This window comes from Dromaius novaehollandiae, chromosome Z (genome assembly GCF_036370855.1).
Source record: "Dromaius novaehollandiae isolate bDroNov1 chromosome Z, bDroNov1.hap1, whole genome shotgun sequence".
Classification (NCBI taxonomy): Eukaryota; Metazoa; Chordata; class Aves; order Casuariiformes; family Dromaiidae; genus Dromaius; species Dromaius novaehollandiae.
This window is the reverse complement of record NC_088132.1, coordinates 75,721,042-75,747,320: the sequence shown is the minus strand read 5'-3', so window position 1 is coordinate 75,747,320 and position 26,279 is coordinate 75,721,042. Positions and strand designations below refer to the sequence as shown.

General features: G+C 38.8%; 1 protein-coding gene across 12 annotated transcripts in view; it reads right to left on the bottom strand.

The window, feature by feature from the left end:
• Window positions 1-26,279, bottom strand: part of LOC135324925 (protein hinderin-like) — a 172,853-nt gene that overhangs the window by 59,209 nt on the left and 87,365 nt on the right. The gene's annotated exons all lie outside the window — the stretch shown is intronic.

Below are 26,279 nucleotides of genomic sequence, written 5' to 3'. Positions count from 1 at the left end.
CTGAATTTAAACTCTCCCAGCCTTTGGGACCTTTGACAAATCTTTCTTTTTCTTTAATTAGAGAAGCCAGGTTTGTTAAAGATAACTAAACCACCTTAGCAGTAGTGAAATTTGGTGACCACTGATGGGCAGAAAAATATTATCTGCACTCTGGCAACGCTTATAATAGATCAGGTATTGTCCACAGACAGCGGAAGAAAACCAAGAAGCCCCAAAACCCTAGAACTTAAGAATGCAAGCCATCATGCAGCAAGGATTAGAAGAGAGATGTAATCCAAATCTATGCAGTGTTTATATGTATTATTTAAATACTTTTTTTATAAATAAACAAAATACCAAATATACTCTGCTGCCCTTCAAGACACCCAATTACAAGTTTCTTGTAGACCTCACAGAATGTGAATTAATGTAGATTAGCACCTGAATACTGATATTTTATTATTTCCAGATTTGTGGACACAAAAACATCCTCTCCACCATGTGACTGAAAGCAATGGATGTCATGTTTTGCCCCAAATGGCCCAATGAGTTGGAGGTATTTGCATTAATGTCAGTGCTAAATGTCTGAGGAAAGTCTGGTGCATGGACTGGGTGAAAAGTGCAGGACATTAAAATATTTTAAAGTCAGAGGGGCTGGCCGGGCAACTGAGCAGAAATGCAACATGCTGCCAAAAAGACAGAGTTTTGTTATTTATTATTTGTAGTTTGCCATCCTTTTCTGCAATATTTCTAGACAAGTAAAGGCTGCAAAGACCTTGTAATCTAAACTAGACAACACACACAGAGATGACCGGCAACAGAAAAAGGAAAGTAAGAGAATCCAATGGTTACATTCTGCCTCTCATATCCCACTTTAGCTGCTTTTGCAAGAATACTATTTAGGGGAACAACAGGAAAAAGGGTTTCAAGGTGCCTAGTTTCCCAAATGCCCGGGACAGAAGATGGTGGGAGATGTGAAGATATTCTTAGAGGATCCTGTTAGAGCTGACAGCTTAGGGTGGTCTACAGAAAAAACATACCTAATTTTCCTCCAGCCCATAAAAAGAAGTAGGCAAGAAAAAAAAAATAACTGAGGAGTTTTGTTTTATTTTAGCAGTTTGTTTTATTGACCTAAGACACATGAGAATGTTAAGAAATCTAAGCACATGAACAAAGATGGCACAAAATAATCATCAGGAGCAGATTTAAGAATAAAGGTCCAAATCTCAAATTAACTTCATGGCTAAGACTCTATTAAGAGTCCCTGAAGGCCCTAAAAGAGAGGTACCAGTTAGCATTTGCTGACCTTGGCCGCCATTAAATCTGCCCTGATGGTCTTGAAAATGGCATTGACATTTAAATACTTCATAACAAGGCAGAGAAACTTTAATGTTATTTCACAGTTACAATATGTTTGCAGGGGGGAAAATTCTCATTAACGTCATGGAATGCAAGGGGTTTTTTTTCATTCCTTTAGATGAAGGAGGTCATATCGGGTACAACACTGAGTTCCAGCTTCACCTGCCTTTAACAGCTACTCAGAACCTTGCAGGGTCCAACCCCAAATTAAAATTAACCATTGGCAGTCAGAAGGGAGCCAACATCTTCACAAGTAATTTGTGTTTTTCTGTTAAAGGTCTAATTTAAAACTACAACTGGATGGTAAAAGTACAGGAGAATGGACTGACATTTACACTCAGGAAGGATCACGTGAGACTAGAGCATGCCATGACAAATCTGTAAGATATAGGCCAGGTGAGAGGGAAAAGAGGGAAAAAAAGATCTAGACTCATCTACTACTGTGAGTCTAAGGACTCACAAGCATAAGGAATTAGGTACTTTTACAAGATGAGCTTAGGAAAGATGCTGCCTGTGGGACACATGGAAACCATGACGGACCATGATGGAACAGCTGTGCTTTCCCCTCTGTGGAGCTCTTCCATGCTTGCTGTATGGTATTTAAAGATACAACTTCCTTTAACGGAGGCTTAAACAAACAAACAAACTCTGATTGCTCCTTGCAACATATGGAGTTAATAGGACTTGGTCAGATGTGAAATACTTACACAGTAAAAAGGAGATATCAAAAAATAGCTCAAATGGTTTTTAGAAAGATTGGGGGAAAAAAAAAAAAAAAAAAAAAAAAAAAAAAAAACGTGGGGAGCTCTGTGAAATCTACCGCAATCCCTGTAATTCCTGCTGAGGGAGTCAGAACAAAGCCTAAACACACGTTCAGTCCTTAAAACTTCCTACAGACAAACAGTGCCTCAGTTTTATACAAGTGACTTTACAATGTCTGCAAATTCTTCTTAAACACAACTTATATTTTGCTCTGCAATGTTAATGCATGGCACTGTTAGAGGAGAGATGTCTGCAGACTGATGCCAGCCTACGTGGCTTTGTACTGCAAGGGAGTGTGGCTGAACTAACAGATCAGATCAGATCTTGCAAACTCACCACAGACAAGGTCCTCACAGATTTCACTGGTAGCTCTGCATCTACAAAAAAGACATAACCAGCAGCCCAGAACTCACTAACTCAAGAAGTCTTGCACTCCGAGAACAAAAGTGAGGGCCAGTGCACACATGGGGAGAAATTGTGCCATTAAGGTAAACAGCAAAATTCCTATACATGTTAACAGGGTCAGAGTTATTCGAATACAGAAAAAGCAGCAATGAACTAAAATTGCTGTCGACAGTATCTTGAGCACAATTCTCTTACCTGGATTTTCAGCTTTGGGGTTTCTTTTGGTGGGGAGCAACACAACAAGGAACATGCAAGTGCCTTGCATGCAAGGTCCTACTCCATTGTACAGAACAGAGCAGGAAGCCTAAAGGAAGCCAGGAATGAACAGAAGCAGCAACCAGAAGAGAAACATACAGGATATTTAAAGATGAAGGGAGAGTTTCTAAAGAGATAAACGAGAGACTACAATACGCAGAGATGCCCTGAAGAGCCTCAAGGGCACGTATTAGTGATCCAGCCACCACACTCCCTAGGGAATACATCCTAAACTGGGGACTCCATCACTGTGCATTGATGACGGATAGGTAAAACTCAGTAAAACTCAGTTTTGGATTTGCAGTTCTGTCAACAATATAAGCACATGCTTTTATCACTACAATGAGGAGAATATATTATAAATAAGTTCAAGCAGGAGATCTGGGCAACAGAAATGCTATTTTAAGAACAATCTACTCCAAACGATAAGATTATTTGAAGTGCATAACTAGAGTTAAGGAGCTATTCTTTCCAAGAGTTCATAAGAATCTACCAAGAAGAATGTAAAAAAGTAAAGATTTTTAAAGTAAATTAGTATCAACTGAAGTCTACCAACTTTTTTGAAGAATATAATCTTTTATTAAAATTTTTACCATAAAAAACGTAGTATCAGGCATTACAAAGTGCCCACATAGTAGTTCAGCATCTGTCTCCATCAGGAGCTAAGATAAATACAGTAGAGAACTCAGAAGGTTAGCTAACCATTTTTGAAGCAAGAAATAAAGCATTCTTTTCTGTAGGAATTACGTACAGCTATGATTGCCACATTCCCCTGAATAAAACAAGTGGTCTCAATTGAAAGAAATAACATGCAGTCACAAGCCCATATTTTTCCTGTAAAAATCCACTGAACTCCATATCCTGAACAGGTGCAGCAAAAAAATAAAATAAAAATAAAAATAGGATCACATCACAAAAAGGCAAATCTATAGCTGCTCGCTGACAGCAGAGGAACACCTCCTATGTTTGCGTTGCCTTCAATTTTTTTCTCCTCTTTGTTAAGAGGGTTTGAACTGGGATGCCAGGTGCACAAAAAACCTGCATTCAGAGTGGCATGTGAGCATTTGCTGGCACTCAGCTTTAAGTGTATATCTAGCGCTCATAAATATGCCACCCTCCTCTCTAGCTACACGAGTAGATATTCTCTAACAAACGCTTCCATTTCAGATCAGCAAACTGGTTTTACGCTGCCTGATAGGGCAGCCATCAATAATAGAGCGTTCCAAGAAAGCTGAAGTAAAACGAGTACTGAGAGTTAAAGATGTCCGGACGTTCAGTCTTGGAAGTCGCTGTAAGAAGAATGCCTGTTAAGCCAAAATGCTAGCTACACGTGGCAATGCAATGGCTGAATACTAAAATTAAACAAACATGTTTGCTTTCAGAAACAAAACTAAATCGGACCTGTTTGCGCTACAGAAAAATATACCTAATCTTGACAGCACCAGGTCTAACTATTAACATTCAATGCGCTGCAACATTATAAAAACGAAAAATCACAAATCTTCTGACTTCAATTTTTTACTTCTGCCCTTTATTTTACTGAGGAATCAGTAGTTCAAGACCTAGATAAATATTTCAAAAACTATACTATTTGTGAGCAGAGCAGGTCACTACCATTTCCCAGTGCATTTGGAGTTCATGTGAAATAAGGGCAGAAGAGTGATGAGCTGCATTTTTAACATGGGCATACACAGAATAGTTGTCTAGCTGATAGAGAATGCGTAATGCAACATCTGCACGGTATGCCTTGCCAAAGCCCCATCCCAAATAAATGTAGTGCATTCTCCCTAGTGCAATTAACTCTCATACTCTGGCAGGTTTTGCTAGAAGATCATCAAGGTAGATTACCTTCCAGCATATGAACTAAATACTTACAGGTGTTATATCATCAGTTATTACTTACAAACTTCTGCATTTAACAAGACATCCAGGCAAATGAATGATCTAATTTATGAATTATTTATAAGAATTTCACAGCATGCTCCTGGCGTCATCCATGGCCTTTTCCAGGTCATATGACACCAATTAGAGCTGAATTTTAAATTATTCAATAACCTGAACTCTCTTGTCATTTAACATATAGATATCAATGCAGTAAACAAGTTAAGTCTAATGGGCCCTGGAGGTTTGCGTTCCTCCGCCCATCAGCAGCAGAGGCTGCATGCTACCACTGGAATAGAAAATAATAGAATGCAGCAGTCAAAAACATTTGCAAGGTTTTAATAAGTTATTTTGGCTCCCTTAGGGATTTTAGTATAACTTACAAGCACTGAATCTAAAACATATTAAAGTCCTTAGCTATGTGCTTTTAAAACAAAATTAGGACATACCACAAGAGCAAGCCTGACACTAACCCTAATTTAGGCCCCTGATTTGCAATGTAGTAGAAATTACAGAGTAAGCAAGATTTACTATGCACAACTCATTACCTCCAGGTTCTCCTACAGTATAGCCAAAAATAGCCCCTCTTCCCAACACACATACACCTGTCTCTAAAGATAAGGCTATACAGAGGGAAATGGAAATGTTTAAATTAACAGCTACTGGTTGACAGTCTTCTGAAGTCACGCTTCTTAGCCCTGGTGTAGAGGAAGGACGTCCACCATTCTTCTATTCTGACTGCACTGGGAAAACCTCAGCTAGAAATCCATCCAGATTTCAGGTAGCAGCTTCAAGATGTACAAGTATAGAGGAAAGGTTTAAGGAATGGACTGTATATTCTAGGAGGGGACTTAATAGCCTCCAAAAAAGAAATGTGATAAAAGACATCTTAAAACCACCTTAAAACCATTGTTTGCCATGATTACCACAACAAGGGCAAGAAGATAGCAGCAGCAAAAACAACAGAGATGAACAGCATGGAAAAAACTCATTTAAGAATACGTTACATCAGCTTATTATGGAATCTCTTAGAAATATTTTAAATTATTTGACAAATGTTTACTGAAGAAAACGTAGACACCTGATTCTGCCTCAGAACAAAGTATAGCTGACAAATGCATAGCACATATGCCAGATCCCACCTCTAAATGATTTCCAGAAGGCCCTCAGACATCTCCTGAGCCTGTGGGCATAGTTCCATGACTGAAGGGAAGTAGATGGACACCCTGTCTACTGCTGACCTAGCCTAGGAAGTCCAAAACATATGGCAGAACTGGGAGGAAAACTTCTCACCTTGGTGCAGGTCTGTACAAGCCTAAACTTGTGTCCGGCACCAACTGGCTCGTACAGTACTGGGCACTGGAGAGCTACAGTGGCAGCAAAAGCATAATGCAATGCCGTGTGGCTCATTTCTATAGAATCTGTGTCTCAGCTTTCTGAATGTTGCTGTACTAAGGTCCAGACCTGCTCCTGCAGATGTTCCCCTTGCAGTCCCAGGGACCCCACTAATCCACACACAGGTTTCCTTTGCACTCTCACTACTTGGCAAGGATTCCAAAGTTTCTGAAGCACTGTGCAACAGCAAGAGGAAGAGATGGAAAAGAAAACATTCAGTTTATCCTTTTAAGCATTAGCAAGAAATTTTCTAGTTACTTCTGTGAAAATGAATGCTGAAAAGACAATGATGTTGAGAAAACATCAAGCTGAGTAAACAAAAATACACCTATCTAAATCATCTAGCCAGATTAAGGAGCAAAAGAATTTAGATAAAAGAACATCAACATTAAATACCTGTTCCTCAGCCTTTAGGGGTGAAAGGCATGCTATGGGGAGCTTTTTTTTTTTTTTTTTTTTAAAAAAAAAAAAAAAAAACTTATAAGAAAAATGGGGGGGGAGGTGCAGGGAAGGGAAGACTACTGCCTAATCTCACAATGCACATTTTAAGAACATACAGAAATAGCTATAACGGCTTTTATATTGGTTACCAGGCAGATTTAGTTTCATTCCTACACTGGGCAGCATATGACTGTTTCACATTAAGAGTGGTAACATACTGGATGATGAAAGGAAAGTTCATATTGGTTTTCACTAAAGAGTAATACCATCGTGCATTTAGTCCTTCAAGGTAACTTTAGCAGAGTTATTTTAGAAAGCAAACAGCTTTCTGCTTGGAATCACAAGTTTAGCATATTAGGGGCTACACATGTTCTCAGCTATTTCCAGTCTCTTTAGAATTCAATCAACATTTGCTCCAAAGTCATGCTTTCATAGCTCCAGACACAAGACAAAAGGGCAAATATACTGTGACCCTTCTAAATAGCCCTGATTACTGTGATCAAACAGAAGCCAGAAACTTATGTGGATAAGAACGTGTAGAGTTTGATGTGTGAAGATTACTGCAGGAGTAGACATTGAAACATCAGCATTTGCCAACATGTACCTCACCATGACAGCCAATATCACCTTCCCCCTGTATTTACAGTAGGGATAACTGTGGTACCCATTGGCCAGTGATGAATTTTAAGTGACAGCCACTGTTCACTCAGAAAGATTGCCAAAAGGTTTTACTTTCTTCAAAAGGTACCTCCTGCAGATTCCCTTGGATACAGACATCAGCCTAGAAATACCTTTGCTGCAAAAACAAAGCAAAAAAAAGGAAGTCTTTTAAGAATTAAAGCACACACAGGGACAGTATTTTGGGGAAAAACATACAGGCAGAAAGTTATTTAAATAATACAGAAATCCCACAAAAGCAAAAACAGAGAATCCTTTGACTTTAGAAGAAGGGAAAGTTGTGCCCAAGTGAATCTATCAGGAGTGCCCTTGCAATAGAGCCAGCCGGCATTTAGATTCTGCTAATGATCCCATCTCTGGGAAATAATTCATAAAAAGTAAACAGTAATTTTCATGTGCCTGCCCTTTTGATCTTACATTTGTAGGGAGTATCCTGAGGCTAGCTGTGGGCGCCCCTGTGGCTCTGGCTGATTGACCTCTAATCTGCCCCTCAAGTAACGATCATGCCAAGGAACAACAACAAGAGTTGCATGTAAGCAGACATTTCAATGCAATCCCATTAAAGACAGGCTGACTCACTTCATCTTGTCAAAAAAGTTTCGCATAAGAAAAAATTAAAGCTGCTTAGAAAGAATTTTTATTTTGCAACGATGCTGCACTTCAGAACAAAGACTGGAACAAGGCTAGCTCATCAAAATATGACTAGTACATAGCATTATATTAACTGGCCAAAAGCTAGTGCAAGACAGAACAGTATGTAGCCCCGTGATTATGTGTTAAACGGTCTTGATAGCAGAAAATTAACAAAGTCCTTGAGAAGAGTCAAGTCAGAACCATGCCACTTGGCCTCTCCGCATTTCAAAAAAGTATGTGTCATATATTAGAAAGCAGTTAAGTCTAAGGGCTTAGACACTGACTGCTCAGTGTCTCATCTGCTCTGAGATAACAGCCTGCATGCTTTTACCCCACACCACCCTGCAGTAAACACAAGATGGCATATGGGAGGCAGCTTATGTCTTCCACTAGGAATGAAGCTAAGAGATATAACAGCCATCCCAGAGCAGCTGACCCTCAGAAACTTGTTGACATGCCAATGCCTCTAAGTTACCAGGAACAACTTACTAAATTAAGGGAGTGGGAAAATTATGAATCATCCTGCTAGAGTACATAGAAATGGAAGCAGACGATTTTTTGTTTTATAGCAATATTAATGAAAGAAACCAAGAAAACATGTATATTCTGGACATACTGACGTGTACAGTGTTAGAGCAGAGTTAACTACGAAGGAGTTTAAAAGGCTAAGAGTCTTTTCTGGATGGCAGCAAAGCTCCATCATGGGCAGATATTACATACAGATTATACTTCCAGCTCCTGCTTCAGTCTTTCCATGGTTAGTTTATATACCTGTTTAATGAGACATCTGTCAGACACTCTTGAATTAGCAAAAATTCCATTTTTTATCAGAAGTCAACATTTAAGTTTACAGTTGCGTAGGAAGTGTGCAGAAGCACAAATGGCACTCTGCAAATGGCAAAAAGGAGGATGTTTTTGGTTGAGAATGTATCTAGTTGGAAGTCTTGTGCAAGATAGGGGGAGATTCTGCAGCAATTGGTCTAAGTGTATTCACAGCATGACATCTCGTAATCTATTACCGTATTTGACAGTCTCCACGCTGGACAGGTGCCCCTGAGCCCTCTGAGCAACAGAGGCAAACTACCTCGCTCGAGTCTGGTAGGCTTGCTTCCCTGAACATAGAAATTCAAAGTCCTCTTGGCATACGTGCTGTGATTTCAGTGAGAAATGAAATGTTTTTTATTTGGCAGACATGCAATATCTCAAACAGATATATAAGTTAACTGATGAGAGATTGCAGGCAAAGTTGAATCAAGGAAGAGGAGCAGGCATGGAGTAAATAGCAATCTCATTCCCTGACATAAGCCAGCCATTTCCTTTTGAAGCTCACCATGAAGATGCTGACTTCAAAATAGTTTCAGCATACTTGAAACGACACTGAGGACAGACCAGCAGACCTTCTCCTTATGTCTGAGATTCTCTAACAGCTGAGGTCATTCTGCAGTGTGCTTAGTATCTGCAGTTGATAGAGTGAAATAACCTCTGATACATAAAGCTATGAGGATCAACTTCCTCTTGACCCATGGAAATGATCTTTTATAGTCCTGCTTGATGCCATAAAGTTTAGCAATGGTATCATCAGAGTTACTATTCGCATAAAATGGTCCTAGATGCGGTGTAGAACAGTCTGACAGTCCATCCTGATGGGTCTCAGCTGCAGAATACTGATATAAAGGCTCTTCTATAGTTACCATAGGCCATTAGGTTGTCTGAATGGACATCCATCACTAACAGCTTGTGTGAAGGAGAACATTAAGTTAAAAGGGCATGACCAAGCATAAATTGAAAGGCCCTCCACTACTCCAGGGCAGCAGTGACCTTGTGAGGGAATCTCCTTCATTCTGAGACACAGCAATCTGGACAGACAGACCAAATTAAACCACATACAAATATCTAATATAGAGGGGTTGGTGCAGAAAAGTTCACAAACATCAGCAGCATTTACAACAACCTGAAGAGAAATCCTTGCAAAAAAACTGAGCCTTGGTCACAAGCACAGAAAACTATGCAGAAGAATATATAGAAATACGAAGAAGAAATATGTAAAAGAATTATATACACGTTTAAAGCATCTTAATAGCAATACACCATGTCCTGCTTCCAAATTAAGGGCGTGGGAGTATAGTGTCCAAATCTGAGCCCCTGTAGTGCAGTCTCCCCCAGTTAGAACAGATGTTCTGTCTTGAAATGAAAGCCTACACCATAATTTCAACAACTTCAGGGCACTGACTCTATACTTAAGCGTTACATATCTCTTTTGCACTCTTTGCCACCAGTGCACTGAATCTGGTAATTAACAACAGTTGTCCATTTTCAAAAATTTGGTCTCAACTTGAGGAAAATTAATGTAGGATTTTGGATACAATACACCTGCTATGTAAAACCACCAGAGAAAACTGTAGAAGCTTGTATTTTTGTATGACTTATCATTCCCGATTTGTGAAATTAACACAGACATTAATCAGTATGATAGTCTGCACAAACGGAGCAAGCAGAAAGAGCCCATGATGTTAAAAGGTATGAATTTTGAAAGTTCTGATGAAATTTATAATGTACAGTGAAAGATATCTCTATCTGGGTTCCTCGGCCACTATCTTTGGATAGCGTTGTTTAATAAATGTATTTGTAGCACCCAAGCTTAAGCCTTTCTTATTCCATCTGAAGGAGCTGCACTTCAGCTCTCCTTCTTGGACTCAGGATTCAAAGAATGGTAATGGTTTGAAGCTGAAAATTTCTAAAACCACTCAGTATCAACTTTTGTGGAGCAGAATTAGGTCAACAGTAAAATTCAGCCCCTCCAGGAACAGAGTTGTACCATCCAGTTCAGCACAGAAGAAATTCTCACCAAGAGTTTCCACATGTGTAAAATCCCTTGGTATTTTTAAATAGTAAAAAGTTTTATTTCCGAATACTGTTGTAGAGTAGAAAGCTCTATCCTACTGGAGAAGCAAAAAAGAGGTTCTGAGCCTCCTCCATAGTTACACGTTAAATGACTGCATCTTTTTGAGTGTCATAAACTTGATGAGAAAGAAAGATATAGCAAGTTGCAAGTATTCAGAACAACTGAGCGAGCAGAAAGGAAGAAGGGCCAAGAGTAAAGAAAGAAACAAGCCAAAACACATTGGTTCAGTCAGGCATTTCAAAAGGGTTTGCTTTAATTAGCTAAACTGTAATAGAAATTAAAACTGAATTTCTTGCTCACAAGATATTCATTGAAGGGGAGGTAATGCAGCTGGCTATTTCCAGAGTAGTTCAAGCCACAACAGACTCAGTTCTGTGGGACTGAACAGGAGCCAGTTTCCATCCAAAGACGGAAAAGCAACTTAGCAGCAGGTACTCTGAGTGCAAGCTCCATCTCAGAAATACTTTTGAAGCAAGACAAACCTGTGGTGATTGTGACTGAACTCATTAAAATCACTACAGATTAAAGTCCTCATGCCTGACATTCAGGTCCTTTATTATGTTTTTAATGACTGGGAAAAGAGGCTGTAGACTCAGGGTAGAAGTGAGGGCTTTAATACTGCAGCCGATCGCTAAGTGCCCAGTAAAAGGAGTTCAGTGCTACACGATATTTTTGGCATGAAATATTAAACTGGATTGATTGCAGAATTTCACTTTGTTTTTGAAATCTTTTGCTCTCTGATGACAAAACTGTTGATACAAATGCCCAAGCCCAGCTTCCAGTCTGGATAATGACCAGAAGCAAAGTAATCACATCTCTTGGATCAGTGTCTGTTTCATGATATGAGATAAGATTAATAGTTCCATGCTGATTTGCCATTTCCTAGCATGGTGTTAAATTACAAATTTACAGGGGAAGAATGCGTACTGTACGAAACTCTTAGAAAAGGGCAAAACTGAAGCATGGCTATCATGAGATAAAACCATAAAACAATCACAGCCCTTGGGGGACCAGAAGCTCTGTGCAGCCTCTCATGTGTCAGATCATCATAGGGTGCCTGGTTATTTTATGATAAGATTATCTAATGTTAATCTCACCACTAGAATTGCCTGCAATCAAAATGTTACCAACTTTCTAATTTTAATTACTGGGTTCCTGAAGATAACTACTTCAATTCTGTTTAAAAAAAAAAAAAAAAAACAACACTCCCCGTGGTTTCTCTGAAGCTGGAAGTACTTCAAATATCAAACTTGTAGACTGTATGACTTTCAATGTCTGACTCTGTGACTGTTAATTCCTCTGTTCCCTCCTATTTTCACCTTGTCCTGACATAGGACAGTATTACATGCATTAAGGTATCGCAAATTCTTCTATTTCATTTCCCAAACTACACAAAAAAAGTGCCGTTTCAATGACTCAAAAGAAATCCATACTCTACCTATAAGCAGGCATTTCTGAAACGATGCATAAGGGGGAAAAATGATTTTATAACCCAAAAATTTCAACTTTATGACCTGAGGATTATCCAGCAGAAGTGGCAACCTTCACCATAACAAATTCAAAAGTAGATGCCTGCAAGGCGATTCCCTGGATGTGGTTTTTCTTGAGTGGTATCTCCAGAACTCACTAACTTAAAGAAATAAGCTCTGTTTTCAGTTGCATCATCCAGTGTTATAAGACACATACACACACACACTCCTTGCATTATAATTCTCATACTTGTAAAGCTACTTAAGCAAATATCCTTCTCCCACTATTCGGTGCACAGTAGCAGATGGCTGCAGAGCTATACAAGCTAGTTATGGTCACTGGACTCCAACTGCAAGTGAAAAATTTCAGAAGGAGATGCCCTGCAAAAACCCTGTAGGGAAACTGCTTCCAGGGCCAGTGGAGGGTGGGGCTCCCCAGGAATGAAAATGAAGTGCAACATTAAAGAGAAGAAAAAAAACCTGAAGCAGAAGAACACAACTCGATCTGCTCCCAATCTACACTCACACCAGGGACCCTAGCTAACACATTTATAGTCCACAGTTTGGGTCTGACCTTTTTCATATTTTTAATCAAACCTCGTAATTAAGCTAAGAAAGCCATGTTACAACAGAGGGATATGGAACAATCTCTTACAAGCGGTGTAACATGGTAAAAACCAAATAACTATAGCCTAATCACATTGTAATTGGATATTACTATACTAATGTAATTTTCTATAGATGAAACTAGAGAATAAGAACAGTTGAAAGCAATTTAAAGAACAGATTTGTCATGCTCCTCACCAGTATTACACCCTTTGCTTATACACCAGGTATTTTATATAAGCATGCATAATACAGCGCCTGCATTTCTCTTGTGTTTTTAGTATTAAAATTGGTTAGAAAAAGTCAGCAGCGCGTTTCTCCCGAGCTCACCTGTTCCTGCTGTTTGTTTCTCACCTGAAGTCATAATCCTGCCTTTGACATCATAATCATTTGCACAGCCACCAATTGAGATGTCACAAGCGGAGGCTTATGGCCAGGTGGGGAATAAGCAGCAGGAGCAGGCAAACTCTTCAGAAACCGAAATCTTGTTTTCATGCAAATGTCCTTCATAATAGAGAACAAAAGAACAAAGGAAGAAAGATATAATGGAGAGAAAAGACTAGAAGCGGGTTTCTTCCTAAATACAAGATTCCCCCTGAAGTTTCCTCTGAGGAGCCAGCTGCTGATTAACAACTGCATACATCATTACAAAAATAAAATAAAACTTGACATCTGATGATTGAAACCCCTCCCCATGCACTCGAACACACAATTTTCTTCTTAACATGAAATCAGCAAAAATACTAGGCTCTTTGAAAGAGCTTCTAACCTTCAGAGGTGTTTATAAACATTATGCATTACTTACTATTCCTTGCAGTAACAAAGTATTTTTATTCTTGTTCTACAGATGAAGACACTGAGGCCAAGAAACGTAAAGGACTTCCCCGAATCAGTTGCAATCAGATTGCTCAAGCCCCGGGAATCCAACATGTACATTCAAAAATTCAAAGCTAAAGCAGCCCAAATTACAAGGAGCAAAAACCACATTGCTCCCATTACAGAGCTACAGAAGGCCATCACGGAGGGGCTACACTGGGTTAGCAGATCTGAAGAGCTAAGAGAAATATAAACAATTTTTATACTAAAAAAAATTTATAAATTAATCTCTGAGAATGATTCTAGCTATCAATCTGAATGCCAATATTCAGTCACTTAAAAAAAAAAATTGCAACTGCAAACCAGACCCAAGACAATAGGATCTTTATATGTAAAGAGGAATTCAATCAGCTACACTAATATTGCTCACACTACAGCACTGCTGCAAAAAAAATCTACCAGAAATTCTTCTGACTCCATTTCTACTGTCTTTTTATTCACCTTTGGGTAATCAGTGCTAAATTGTAACATATTCTTGGCATCACTCCCATATCAGCAGATTCAATGCTTTTGCACCAGTGTAATTAATAAATATAGGGAACCAATTTCTTGAAGAGTCAAAAAACATAGTGCTTCACATACTTGTGTTCTGCCTCACTATTGCCTGCGATGATGCTGAACATATGCCATTAAATTTGACAGTATAGATAAGACTACAGCTCAAACAATTCCCTCATCTGCCTGTACGCTAGTTCCCATATAGTCTTCTGGACATATCCTGTCCAGATCTTGTCACACTACAGCAGAAGTGGCAGCTCATTTCCTCGGTAGGAAAGTCGGGGAGGAGTAAGTATGAAAACTGTGCCTGCTCTTATTTTCCTTTGTCCAATTTAAGATGCTAATGTATCAGTAGTAATTTAAGTACATTTGAATTGTCCAAACAGCCTCCCTGTACATAAGCGTGCCATCTGACAAAGTAATAAATTCAGAAAAGAGTAAGCCTCTTGGCTGTGCCAATAATCACCTTGTATTGTGGAAGAAAGCCCCTCTCCTCCAAACCTGGAACAAATGTAAGTGTAGTTATAAACAACGTTCTAGCTTTTAAACACCACCATACATGACAGCAAACTGCTAACAATTAACACACAATAGGCTGGGTATCTATATCTGAACAACACAATGACATAAAAAAACTAAGTACTATGTATGAGATTTATTCAAGAGTTTAAGTAAATGAGTTGCTGTCTAGGCTAATCTAGGATTTTATAGTTTGATAGACAAACACCTAAATATCATAACTAGGTATTAAACAAACTGCAATGGCTTTCAAGTTGTATTTAGCTTTGAAATCTGTTTGTTTCCAGACCTCAAAAAGGGTTTGGCTGCCCAGAACTGTATTAGTTTTCCCAAGCCTATCACTACAGACTAACAACAGATATATCTACCCAGAAATCTAATTTTGCATTTGCTTTTAAACCTATATGCTTTATTTCTTGAAACAGAAGCCTTATTCACCTGAGATGTGTTTCTCAGCATCATCTTTAAACTTGTCATCTTCAGAGCCTAGCTGGTACAAAAAAAGTCTTGCTTTTGTACAAATTTACACACATTATGCGTTAACAAGACTGAAACATCCTACAGTCAGAAAGCAGGTAGGGATATTTAGGAATAATCTACAGAAAATTGATTTACAGAAAATGCATTTGTTATAAATGTAGGCATTTGTATATAAATGCATTTTTGCTATAAAGGAGGACATGCAGTTTGCTAGTAAGCACTCTGAACCTACAAATTGCTGCTCAACTGTGTTCACGTGTCTTTTTGGTGGTAGTTACCATGCTCTCAAAACTTTTTCTATGATTCATTCTAAAAGCGACAGACATACAGACAGTGAGCAGAGCGTAAGGCACAGTTCTATCTCATCTGTGTTGGAGTTTCTCATCTAATGGGAAAACATTGATACAAATCTGTACTGAAGATGAAGTTCCATCATTTTGGAAATGATAATGTTGCTTTCTTCTGTAGCAACCCTACCAGATCTTTACTTTTTGAGTAGAGGGAGCACAGGGTGGAATCAATTCTACACTAATTATACTTTCAAAACCTGTATTTCCTTAACACCTTTGTAAGGTGAGCAGTACACATGCAGAGAACTACCCACTGAGAATTTCAAGACACAGCCTTTAGATAACACACTGCAGCAATGGATAATGGATACTCTAGGAAAGAGGCCGATAGAAAGCTGCCAGTTAAAATAGTTCAACTTTCAGGAGTCAGTAAACTATGAAGAATGAAAAAACTCCCATTAAAAACATAAGCCCCCAACTACATCATTTTTAAGGAAGAACAGAGGACTCAAATGTACTTGTGAAACCAATAACAGGAGGCCAGTCCAACCACACCTTTATGAAGTCTGAAGTATCAGCACTTCACACTTAAGAGGCCATTGCTATCCGCTGTTAAAGAGAAAAAGTCTGCAGTGTAACAGTATAACCAACACACCTGCCAGCCCCAAATCCTTACTGTTATAAAACTGATTGCTAAGCAAAGCTCTAAATAAAGTTTGGAAGTGAAATACTCGCAAATGTTAGCTTGTGATTTCTAAAATTAGAGGTCAACTCTATTACCCCTTGATGCTTGACTTCTGAAATTCCTTAAAATATGGCACTTGCTTCCTATTTTCAGGAACGCACCGCATGCAGTCAAGCATATGGAGTCAATAAAGGTGTCTCTTCATCTGCCATCTGAAGCTTTATTTTTCTCACTTATAAATTACAACTGGCTTTAGTAATACCAATCTCTGCACGCAGATTTGAAATGCGCTTCCATTTTCCACATTGCAGAACTATATTGCTTAGTAAATACATGCAGTTTAGGTTCAAAACCATAGCTCCAGGCACTACACATTAAGAATTTTATATTACTGAAAATTAATGCCTTTTTTGCATATGCTTGAGCAATAAATTAAAAAGCTGCGTCTTATATGTATCAATTGGGATTTTCTTAGCCTTCATTTTAAAAAAGAATCATGCATAGAGAGTTGCATTTCAGTCTCTACTCTGGGCTTTTAATAAGAGATAATATGAATTTATTTCAATTCATCAAAAGCAACTAATTAGAACTCTAGGAGTCTCATATTTCGTACTGAAATTTGTGTGTTCAACTGCATCAATATCAACCTCTGAATTCAATTCTCAGAATGGAAAAAGATTGGCACCTGCTTGTACTGTACTCAGAACAGCACCCAAGTCAAGATACGCAAAGTAATGGTCATTATTTTTTTTGCATAGAAAATGACAACTCCCATTTCAGAGTGGTGTGGAAAATAAATGAGGTTGCGATGAATGCTAGAAAAGGGGTGCAGGTGCTTAATAACGCTATGAAGCTATGCTATCTCTTGGAGAGCTCAGTTTCAACCTGAATTCCCTATTCTCCCCTGAACATGGAGAAGAGAAACACTTTTCTCTTGGTACAGCCTACTCAAGAGAGTGGGAGGCTAAGGAGGTCTGCAGGATTCTCAGAGGTCACGTGGAAAACTGCTTCTTCAGGAAGAAATGACTGGAATTGGGCGTTTCCTTTAAATTTTACCTTTTCAGGCTCCTCAACTGCTTTTGCCTTAAGCTCAATTTGATATCAGACTCATCCCTCCAGTTACTTTTATTCTATCTGTAATAAGCAGCAAAATAGCACAACACAGGCAAGTTTTGTCTAGCTCTAACCACAGGGCCAGTTTAGCAGCTATAATTTAGCATGTACTCACCTTGGCTTTTACGCGACATATATTCTGATAGACTGTGCTACATATTTGCTATCTGCCTACCTACCGTGATGCACATGTGCATCTACCAATACCCTACCCTAATCTTGACACAAGGTTCTTGCCATTTTTGGAGCTATTCCATCTCTCAAGTGACCTTTGAGCTAGTTTATATTTTACAGTGAGTCCAGCCTGACTTAGCTGAACTGAAAGCCTTTTTTCACTAGCCTTTTAGCATCCAGTATTATTCAACGTTATTATTCCTGGTGAAGAGCCTCTGAAACAGGTTCGTTTCTCTGCAGTTGTTACATCTAAATTCCGTCATCTGTCAGGCCCACATCTACAGCCAACCCCTTCAGAAGGGCTGCAGATCCATTGCTCTCCATGCTCTAAATCCTCGGACAAGCTCAGGATAACGGTGCTCAACACTTTGTTCAAGAACATCAGAACTGTCTCGGTGAGTCAGACCAAGCATGAGGCTAGCTGGGCAGCTAGTCTCCAGCGCCACCCCGCAGCCCCCCTGCCACCACAGGCGAGGAACTGCTCAGTTCCCATATTCATCAACTGCATCCTCACTACCCAAAAAGGGCCTGCAAACCACCCCAGGAGAAGAGTGCTGCTGCGGTGAGACCCTAGGGCCGTGCAAGCATTGGCTGTTTCAGATAAATAAGAAGAGATAAAAAACTTAAACCAGAAAACAGTAGCTTGGGACTGTGGAAAACTGGCTACGGTTTCTGGCCACACTGCAGGTAGGATCTTACACAAGTCATCTAATGTCATTGGGTCCAATTTTTAACCAAACAGTGGCTATTACTGAATGCAGAATGAAGGAGCGTAAGAAACAGAGCAACAGTTTTGCTTTCTGCTTCCTAACGTAACCTCACAGCTTCTGTAGATTTTTCTGTAATTTTTTCTTTTTCCTCCCCACAGAGCAACTTTGAAACAACTCTTGGTTCTTAGTCCTGTCCCAGGCCTTAGACATCACATACAGCCCCCGCAATACAGCAGGAAGATCCTGGAGCCAATTTAACCTGGCTAGCTAGGATACCAGGCCAAACCACACAAGATCCAGTGAGAGAAGGCTTTACCCTGAGAAGCAGCAAGCTGCCTCAAAAACGACTTGAGACAAACATCTCAAACACATTTAATTTGAGAGATGCCTTTAATCTTTTTCCATACATTGACCATAAAAATGAATTTAAGCTTTTCCTGCTTCTATATCGTACTTCCTATGCTCAGAATACGCCTCCACTCCAAACTCAGATTTTGCTTGGGGATATTACGCTTCAGAAAGTAAAACTAATATAGAAAATATCAAGAACCTTCAACGTGCAATCTAATGTAAAAGCTGTTGCCTCGTGAGCAGAGACAAAAGAACCTATTCAGTAAACTAGTGGTATGATGCAACAGAGGGAATCTATTAGCCTATTTATTCCTTATACATTTGATGAGTTCATATGTCTTAATAGGAATGCTGCTATGTGAATTCATAGAATTCAACTTATTTTAAAAGTCTTATTTAAAAAAATATACAAAAATAATTACGCAAATTCAAAGAATTTGAAGAGATGTATCACCTTCCATTTCTTCAGGGCAATAAGTGAGTCAGGCTGCCTGCTTAACAAAAAAAACCCCTAGAAAATATGTATTTTTTAGAAGAAAACACCTCACGCAATTGATGTTCCAAAGGAGCGCACACAACTCCCATATAGGTCAATTTGAAACTAAAGCTCTGTTTGTTTTTAAACTGTGAGACTGAAAAACCCACCAAAAGTGTTTTTTCAGCAATGGAATCTCTCTGGAACTGGAGCAGAGCCAAAACCTTCTATTCCCATAAGGCCTGATCTCAGTTATGGAAGTCTTCCTATGGTCAACTTTTGAAGGTAACTTTCAAAGTCTTTGCTCTGTTACAAATACATTAAACACATCAAAATACAGTTTTCTTTAAATAAAATGTATTTATGAATCTTCAACCTATTATCCCACATTCTCCTTTGGAACAGACTTGTCAATAGAACAGCGTCGTCAATCAATCGAATAGATTTTGAGTACATCTGCAATGAATCTACACTGCCATAAATTGGCTTGAGTCATTTAAAAACTCATATCTTAATGCTAGGAGAAGAAAAATTATTTTGATCTATTCTTCCTCCCCTGTTAAAGCACCTTGGGCAAGGGCTAGGCATTAAAAAGAAAAATAACCAACAGCTGTTTTACAGCAATCAAGGCAAAATGAAAATGACTGATCAATTCAGAGGAGAAAATATAAAAGATATCATACCACATAAACAACACAAAGATTTTAACTAAAAAGTTTTGAAGTGTGTCAAATGCATTGCAGTAATTAAACAAGCAGACAGGGTGCCAGAACTGTAGGTGGTTAACACACCTGCATTTTCCCCCTTCTCACTCTCGCTAGATTACCAAGGCATTTGAAAGTGTACCCTTTTACAAACACTGTTCTATTAAAGCACTTAGCAAGAGCACTGTAGGAAACGATGACCCAGAAATCAGTACGTGGATTTCTCTGCTAGTATCAACAGCACCGCAACAGGAGAGCCTAGGATTGTCTCCTCCCTCCTTTTCATTAGACAGGAATTTGCAATTTTTTCCAGAAACTAATCCCATTCCACTTCTTCTTCAATGCATGTTGCATTACTTCTGTCAGATGAATCCCAACTATATAGTACTGCATCTCAGACTATCAGCTTATTTTTAAAAGCTTGTTTACCTTCACATAATCCTCGTGCCTGAAAATAGAGTTGCCACTTACAAAATACCATAATTCAGTGCAGTTTGATCCGGCTTAGCTCATACTACAAGGAAAAAAAGAAAGCTCACCCAGAGAGAGTTTTTGCTAGCCATATAAAATACATGTCTGACTTTGGAGCAACTTAGCTCTTTTGAAGGTGCTGAGGAGCTAAGTGCTCTCAGCTTGCACCAGTCAAGAACACTCAATACCAGTAGCATGAGTTCAATCCCATTTCAAATCAGTTTAGCTGACTATATACTTAAAATGCTAAGCAAGTTATATTTATAACTGAAAACAACAATGTATATACAACAGAATTAACAGAATTCGTTTCCCTGGGCAGAGGATCACCTGTAGGGGAGAGCAAACCAGCCCTCAGAGAGCTAGCCAAGAAGCCCTTCAGAAGAATCCCAGGTCAGTTTTCCCTCACACATGGAGGCACACAAACCCTTTTCTAACCATTCTCTATATGGTAAGACCTTAGGAAGTTTCCCCAAAGTAACTTTGAGACTACATCTATCATTCTGTTCAAATCGATTCTCTTTGATGCATTCAACAAAGGAAGACTGGCTGGAAGACAGGTGGTATCAATGACAGTACCATGAAAACTGAAAAATTACCTCTAAAAATGTTTGAGAAGAAAATGCTCTGCATTGTATTTCGTATCACTGAGCCTGCTACAGAGCATGCTCGATAATGCTCTTTCAAAAAACTAACATTATAAAACCAAAAATACATTAATGACAGGCAGTAATCTACAACACCAGTGTGCCTGTTAAAAGGTAAACACTTAAGAGGAAGACGACGATAGTATACAAACACTAAAAAGTAAACCCCAAAGAAGAGACAACAGTTATATAGGATACTAAAAGTGGGTGTGATATGATGGAACAGGAAATAACAGTTGAACTTAAGAAATGCCTTCTGACAAGACGTCTTCCATGAGAAGCAACAGAAGCCAACTTTCACACTGTTTAGGCTGGACAAAAATATTAAGAGGACATCTGGAAGGAAAAACCCTGCAAGGAAGGGAAGATGAAGGTTTGGTCACAATCATAAACTGAAAGTGCAAAGATTAGAATAAGTACCAAAAAATAAAACTGGAAATTTGGGAGAAGTCCAGAGCAGAGGAAGTGGGAGCGGAAAGAGCAGAGGAGTTCTTTACCTCTCTCTAACATCTGATTTTTATATCGGTCCTCCAATTTAATAAAAGAAAGTGATAACCAAAAAGTAAAATTAACAACCACATGCAGAGACAATAAACATGGATTCAAAGTGGAAGATCTAATAAGAAAAGTCTTTCCCTCTCCTGCAAATGGAGGATCATGACAATTCAAATGGAAAAAACATAGCAAACAATATTCATAACAAATGGTTTTCACAGGCTACAAAAATCATTGTGAGGTGCTGTATACTGCAGAGTTTTATGACATTTTTTGGCTGAGTTCATGATTAGGAGATTACATAAGCTGTTTATTACTTGCTGCAGCCTATGGAGCGCAAAAAATGAACTGGTCATTTAATTTACACTAAATTTGTACCAGGTAGCAGAAAAGGCAGAGCAACTCACTGAAGACAGAATAAGCATTACAACGCTGCCACTGAGAAAACAGCACCGTTTTCCAATATCATGCTGCACAGAGAAAAGTAGTAGTTTGGTAAAAGACAATTAGTATAAAAATGCTTTTGAACTCCGCCTGGACCCATGGATTAATGCTTAGCAACAGAAGTGTCTGTATGTATATTCACACGCATGCATGAGCACAGCAGTTGTGGATGGACAAGGGGAAGAGCTCAAGAGTGACATGGGGAAAGGGAGGAAAAGAATGGCAATTGAGTTTTCATGTTTCCCCAAAGTCCCAACTAGAACTAATCAAAATGAATTCATCCAAACGTCTGTGATGGCCAAAAATTTAGTCACACACAGTCTGGCTGTCCAAATGAATGGTGAGGAAAGGGCTCGCATCAATCAGCTCCATCTAAGAAGATTGGCACAACTTCCAATAGGGATTGACAGAGTTCAGTGCCTGCCAGACTGATGAGCCAAGCACCAAGCTGAAAACATTCTGACTATTCATAATGACATTGCGGTCCAGGGCCTTTGATTAATTAATTCAGGAACTAAAGCTTTCAGTTACTTTAAGAAGAGTATTTGAGGTAACTGCTTCTCACCTTTCATGGTATACAAGATCCACATCCCACTTCTCTATCCTCACTATTAGCATCATTCTTGCAATGCCTTTAACAGCCATTACTTCTAGTGTTACTGCTATGCAGCATCTCATGTACATTGCAGTTGCTTTCCCTCCCTCAAGCAATTTACTTTTCTACAAAATAAAACAATTTTAACTGTTCAGTGACTTGCCTTTGAGAGATTTTGCTAAATCAGCCTTCTTCAAGCCACAAAAAAATTGGTCTTAATTGTTTCTAATAATATTATCTTTCAGTGCTCTTCAAAAAATCTCTGACCAATACTGCAGCCATAGAACACCACTGTTGGAAACGTTGCTGGGTAGCATTACACATACAGACAATTATTAGCTATAAAAAAAAAAAGTTGATCATTTTATTGCATTATTGGTCAGCCAGAAAAAAATTAATTTTCATTAAGAAAGACCTTTCAACTCATTCTCAGACCTAAATCCAGTTATAGGAAGGTAAGGTGTCTACTATATCAATATATTCCAATTAAACAAAGTTGGGTAATGAACAAATGAAACTTGAATAAGTTGCACTGAAGTAAGGGAACAAACGCTGTACCTTCTTTAGAACGCATTCAATGTCAGTCGCAGCCACCATGGTTAGTAGAGAACTTGGAGGATGCAAGACATTGCAGAGAAAACAGACTGAAAGGCCTGCTCTAAACTCTCCCCAGCCTAAGTCAGCTCGCCAATACCATCTATATATTTGAACAGAATCAGATATAGATTTAATCCCAAAGTATCTGCCATTTCTCTCTTCTAGTTTATGGCATTTCTCTCTTTAGTTAATGCTGTTTTCTGTAGCACGATCCTTTACTAAAGCTGCACAGAAAAGCATTTTAAAAGGAAGCAAAAAGCTTGACAGACAGCAGAATTGAGTCCCAGATAAACAGCAACAAGGGAAAACAAAGGTTAAAGATGAAGGAGGTTAGTAAATCAACTTACTTCTCCAATTTTTATTTTTTGAAATTCCACTTGTTAAAAAATAAAAACTTACATACCTCTTACTGGAGCAAAGCTCGTCATTAAAAAAACTTGGCTTATGGACACGGAGAAATTTAGCAAGAGTCAAAATCAAAAACCTGTGCTGCTTTGATATGAAAGTGAAAAAGCATACGATATTTCCTTACTTTTCACAGCCTCTTACACAGTCTTTTTGTTTTAGAGTAAATCTTGCCTGGCAGAAGACCACTAAGCCCAAAAACACAGAGGCATCACAATTCAGAGGCATGTAAGAGCCTCTACAGGCCACATACAAGGAAAGCCTAATGGAAATGCACCTGGCAACAGGAGACACAGTAAGCTCACTGGATTCACAAATTATCTGAGACGAGGCGACTACAAGGCCTATTAGAATCGAAAAGGCATATTTATAGGCTTGTGGCTGTTCACAACTTTCACGGTAGATTTAGAAAGTCTCAGTTTCCCCTGTTTGTGAATACTGTTTTCTTCTCCTTAGTACTAGGAAGTATGACCTTTAGGACATTTTGGCTTTGCTCAAGTGATTTGGCTACCTTTTCCCCTTCCCTCACTCCTTCAAGTGAAGGTCATAAAAATCATCTTCATCTGCAAAACACAGGGAAATCTAGAGGTAGAAAACAGCTTATCACTTAGCTCTTACAAAGGGACAACTGATTAAAAACATATATATATTTAACTTCCTCTTAAAGGCATACTTTCTGAACAAGTGGCTTGCAGCAATTTCTTGTATCAGTGTTTCTTTTATTAAATAAGCAGTCCAATACCTAATTCTGAAATCAACTTAAATAAAATCACCCCAATGTTTCTTCTAAAGTAGAAGGACCTGCACAAGACACTTGGTGAAACAGAAGGGGTGCTAATTTAAACTCATTTATGAAACTCGGGCAAGTTTGGGTGCAGATGAGACCATTAATGACTAAAGCAAAGTCCTCCAATCGAAAACGTCAATGCATGGAAGTGTGCTAGTTTTATTTAGACATAGGGGGACACCTTCCATTGAACTGCTAAAAGTTGGCATGGAGAGGAGACTTTAAAGCCTGGACTCCCCGCTTCCAGAGTGCTGTCGCTGCTGTGCACCCAGCCTCCCTAGCTCCTGGCACATCACCCCTATGAAAGCTACAGAAGTATTGCAAATTGACTAACAAGATTAGCAAATCTGCGCTTGACTTGTTCAATAAGGTGTTGATGCATGCAGATCTATTTGCTGGAATGACTTCATCCAACAGCCATCAAATCTCACCGGAGCCCCTTCTATTTTCAGTCCCTAATCCCTAAACCTTTCTAACCTGCGTATAACAAAAAAGGAGCTGAAAGCGAAGGAGAGGAGATAATGATGCCCGCCGCGAAGGCAGCCGATCAGGCAGCGTCTCCCCCAGCCCCTGCACACACAATCAGCGCCAGCTGTAGGCCAATTAAACCCAGCCGCTCACAGGTGTTCGCAGAAATGACTAACACAAAAGAAATTCGCACTTCAGAACTGCAATATTTAAAAGCTTTGAGGTGGAACCAAGAAAGATAAAAGCCCGAATTAAGTTTATTGCCACCTTGTGCTTCACTCTAATGCAGGTTTTGAACAGGGCCTCCCATTGGTATTAAAAGTTGGATGAACATCTGCATTTAAAATACAGGAAACCGAGCACGTGAAGGGCTTTTAAAACGCCAGTTGCCATAGTGGATAGGGGGCTTTAGTATACTTTCATTTATTATTATAGTTGTACGGCAATATGGTAAAATATATTTGCCAAGTGGGCAATACAAACTCAACTCTAAGTCAACATAATATGCTAGATTGCTAAGATTTTCATAAATAGTTTTGGTGCTTATTTTCCCTAAACATAACTCTCATTTCCCAAAATAACAATTTCTTTCATTTTTAATGAGAACAAAACCATGGTATGATCTTATCATGCTCTCTTGCATTCAGATTAAAAACCACAAGAGGGGAGAAAACGGGGAAGAACGGCAGCCCCCTGATAACTCTCCATGTTCTCTTAAGTGATCGAATGACAGGAACTATTCAGTAAGTGAATTCTTTTCCTCCCTCTACAGAGCAGCAAACAAAATACCTATAAAATGAACTTCTCTTTATGGTCCTATACCAAAATATGTATACAAATTAACATCCAAATGTCTTTAATTCCCATGATATGTCTATTAAGCAGCAATTCTCCATAAGGCTGTTTAGCTATCCAAACAGCAGCCTAAAATTATTATCTCTATAAGCTTTCCATAACTTATCACTCAGTTTCTATGAAAAGCCATTAATTTTGGCCTCTCTCTATCTTGGTCTCACAGGAAATATTCTGCAAAGGGGTGTAATAAAAATGTGATTTCTGCCATCATTTCATTAAAATTCCCTGTTAAATTTCTATCTGAACAGTGTACATAATATAAAAAAACTCAGGGCTCTTATTAATGCTGCTGTTCCTTATGATATGGACTTTAAAAAATAATGAAGACCATTTCTTACTTGTAAGAATATTGTTCATTTTTCATTCCTATTAAAATTTAATCTGGAAGTTGTTTAAAAATGTTTAAGTTTCATTACATTTCAACATCTTAAGAAAGGGAAGGAGCTAGCAAGTTCATGAGCAGGAATGCTGTCACTCATCTGTCTCTTCCACTGATATCTCAACAGTAAATCACTCAACCTATCTATGACTCAAGATACCCATTTGCAACAGTTTACTACTTACCCATCATGCAAGTGTGGTGAGACAATGTCTTCCAAGGAGCTTCAGCTCCATGGGTGGAGGATGACAGAGAACAGAAAAGCAAGTTATCTCCTCTTCTACTTAGTATCTGGAAAGTTTGAGGAAAGGAGGAAGGGATTGGCTTCTGGGGTATTGGCGGAGGGCAGAGTGTTTTTGTGGGGGGTTTTTTGCAGAATTTAAGCAAGATGAAATCAGTACAGAGAACTGTAGTCAATACGTCATGAAAAATGCATGAAAAAAATAACTGGGACTCCGATACGCGAGCATTTCAAAGACGCCAAGCACAATGTTGA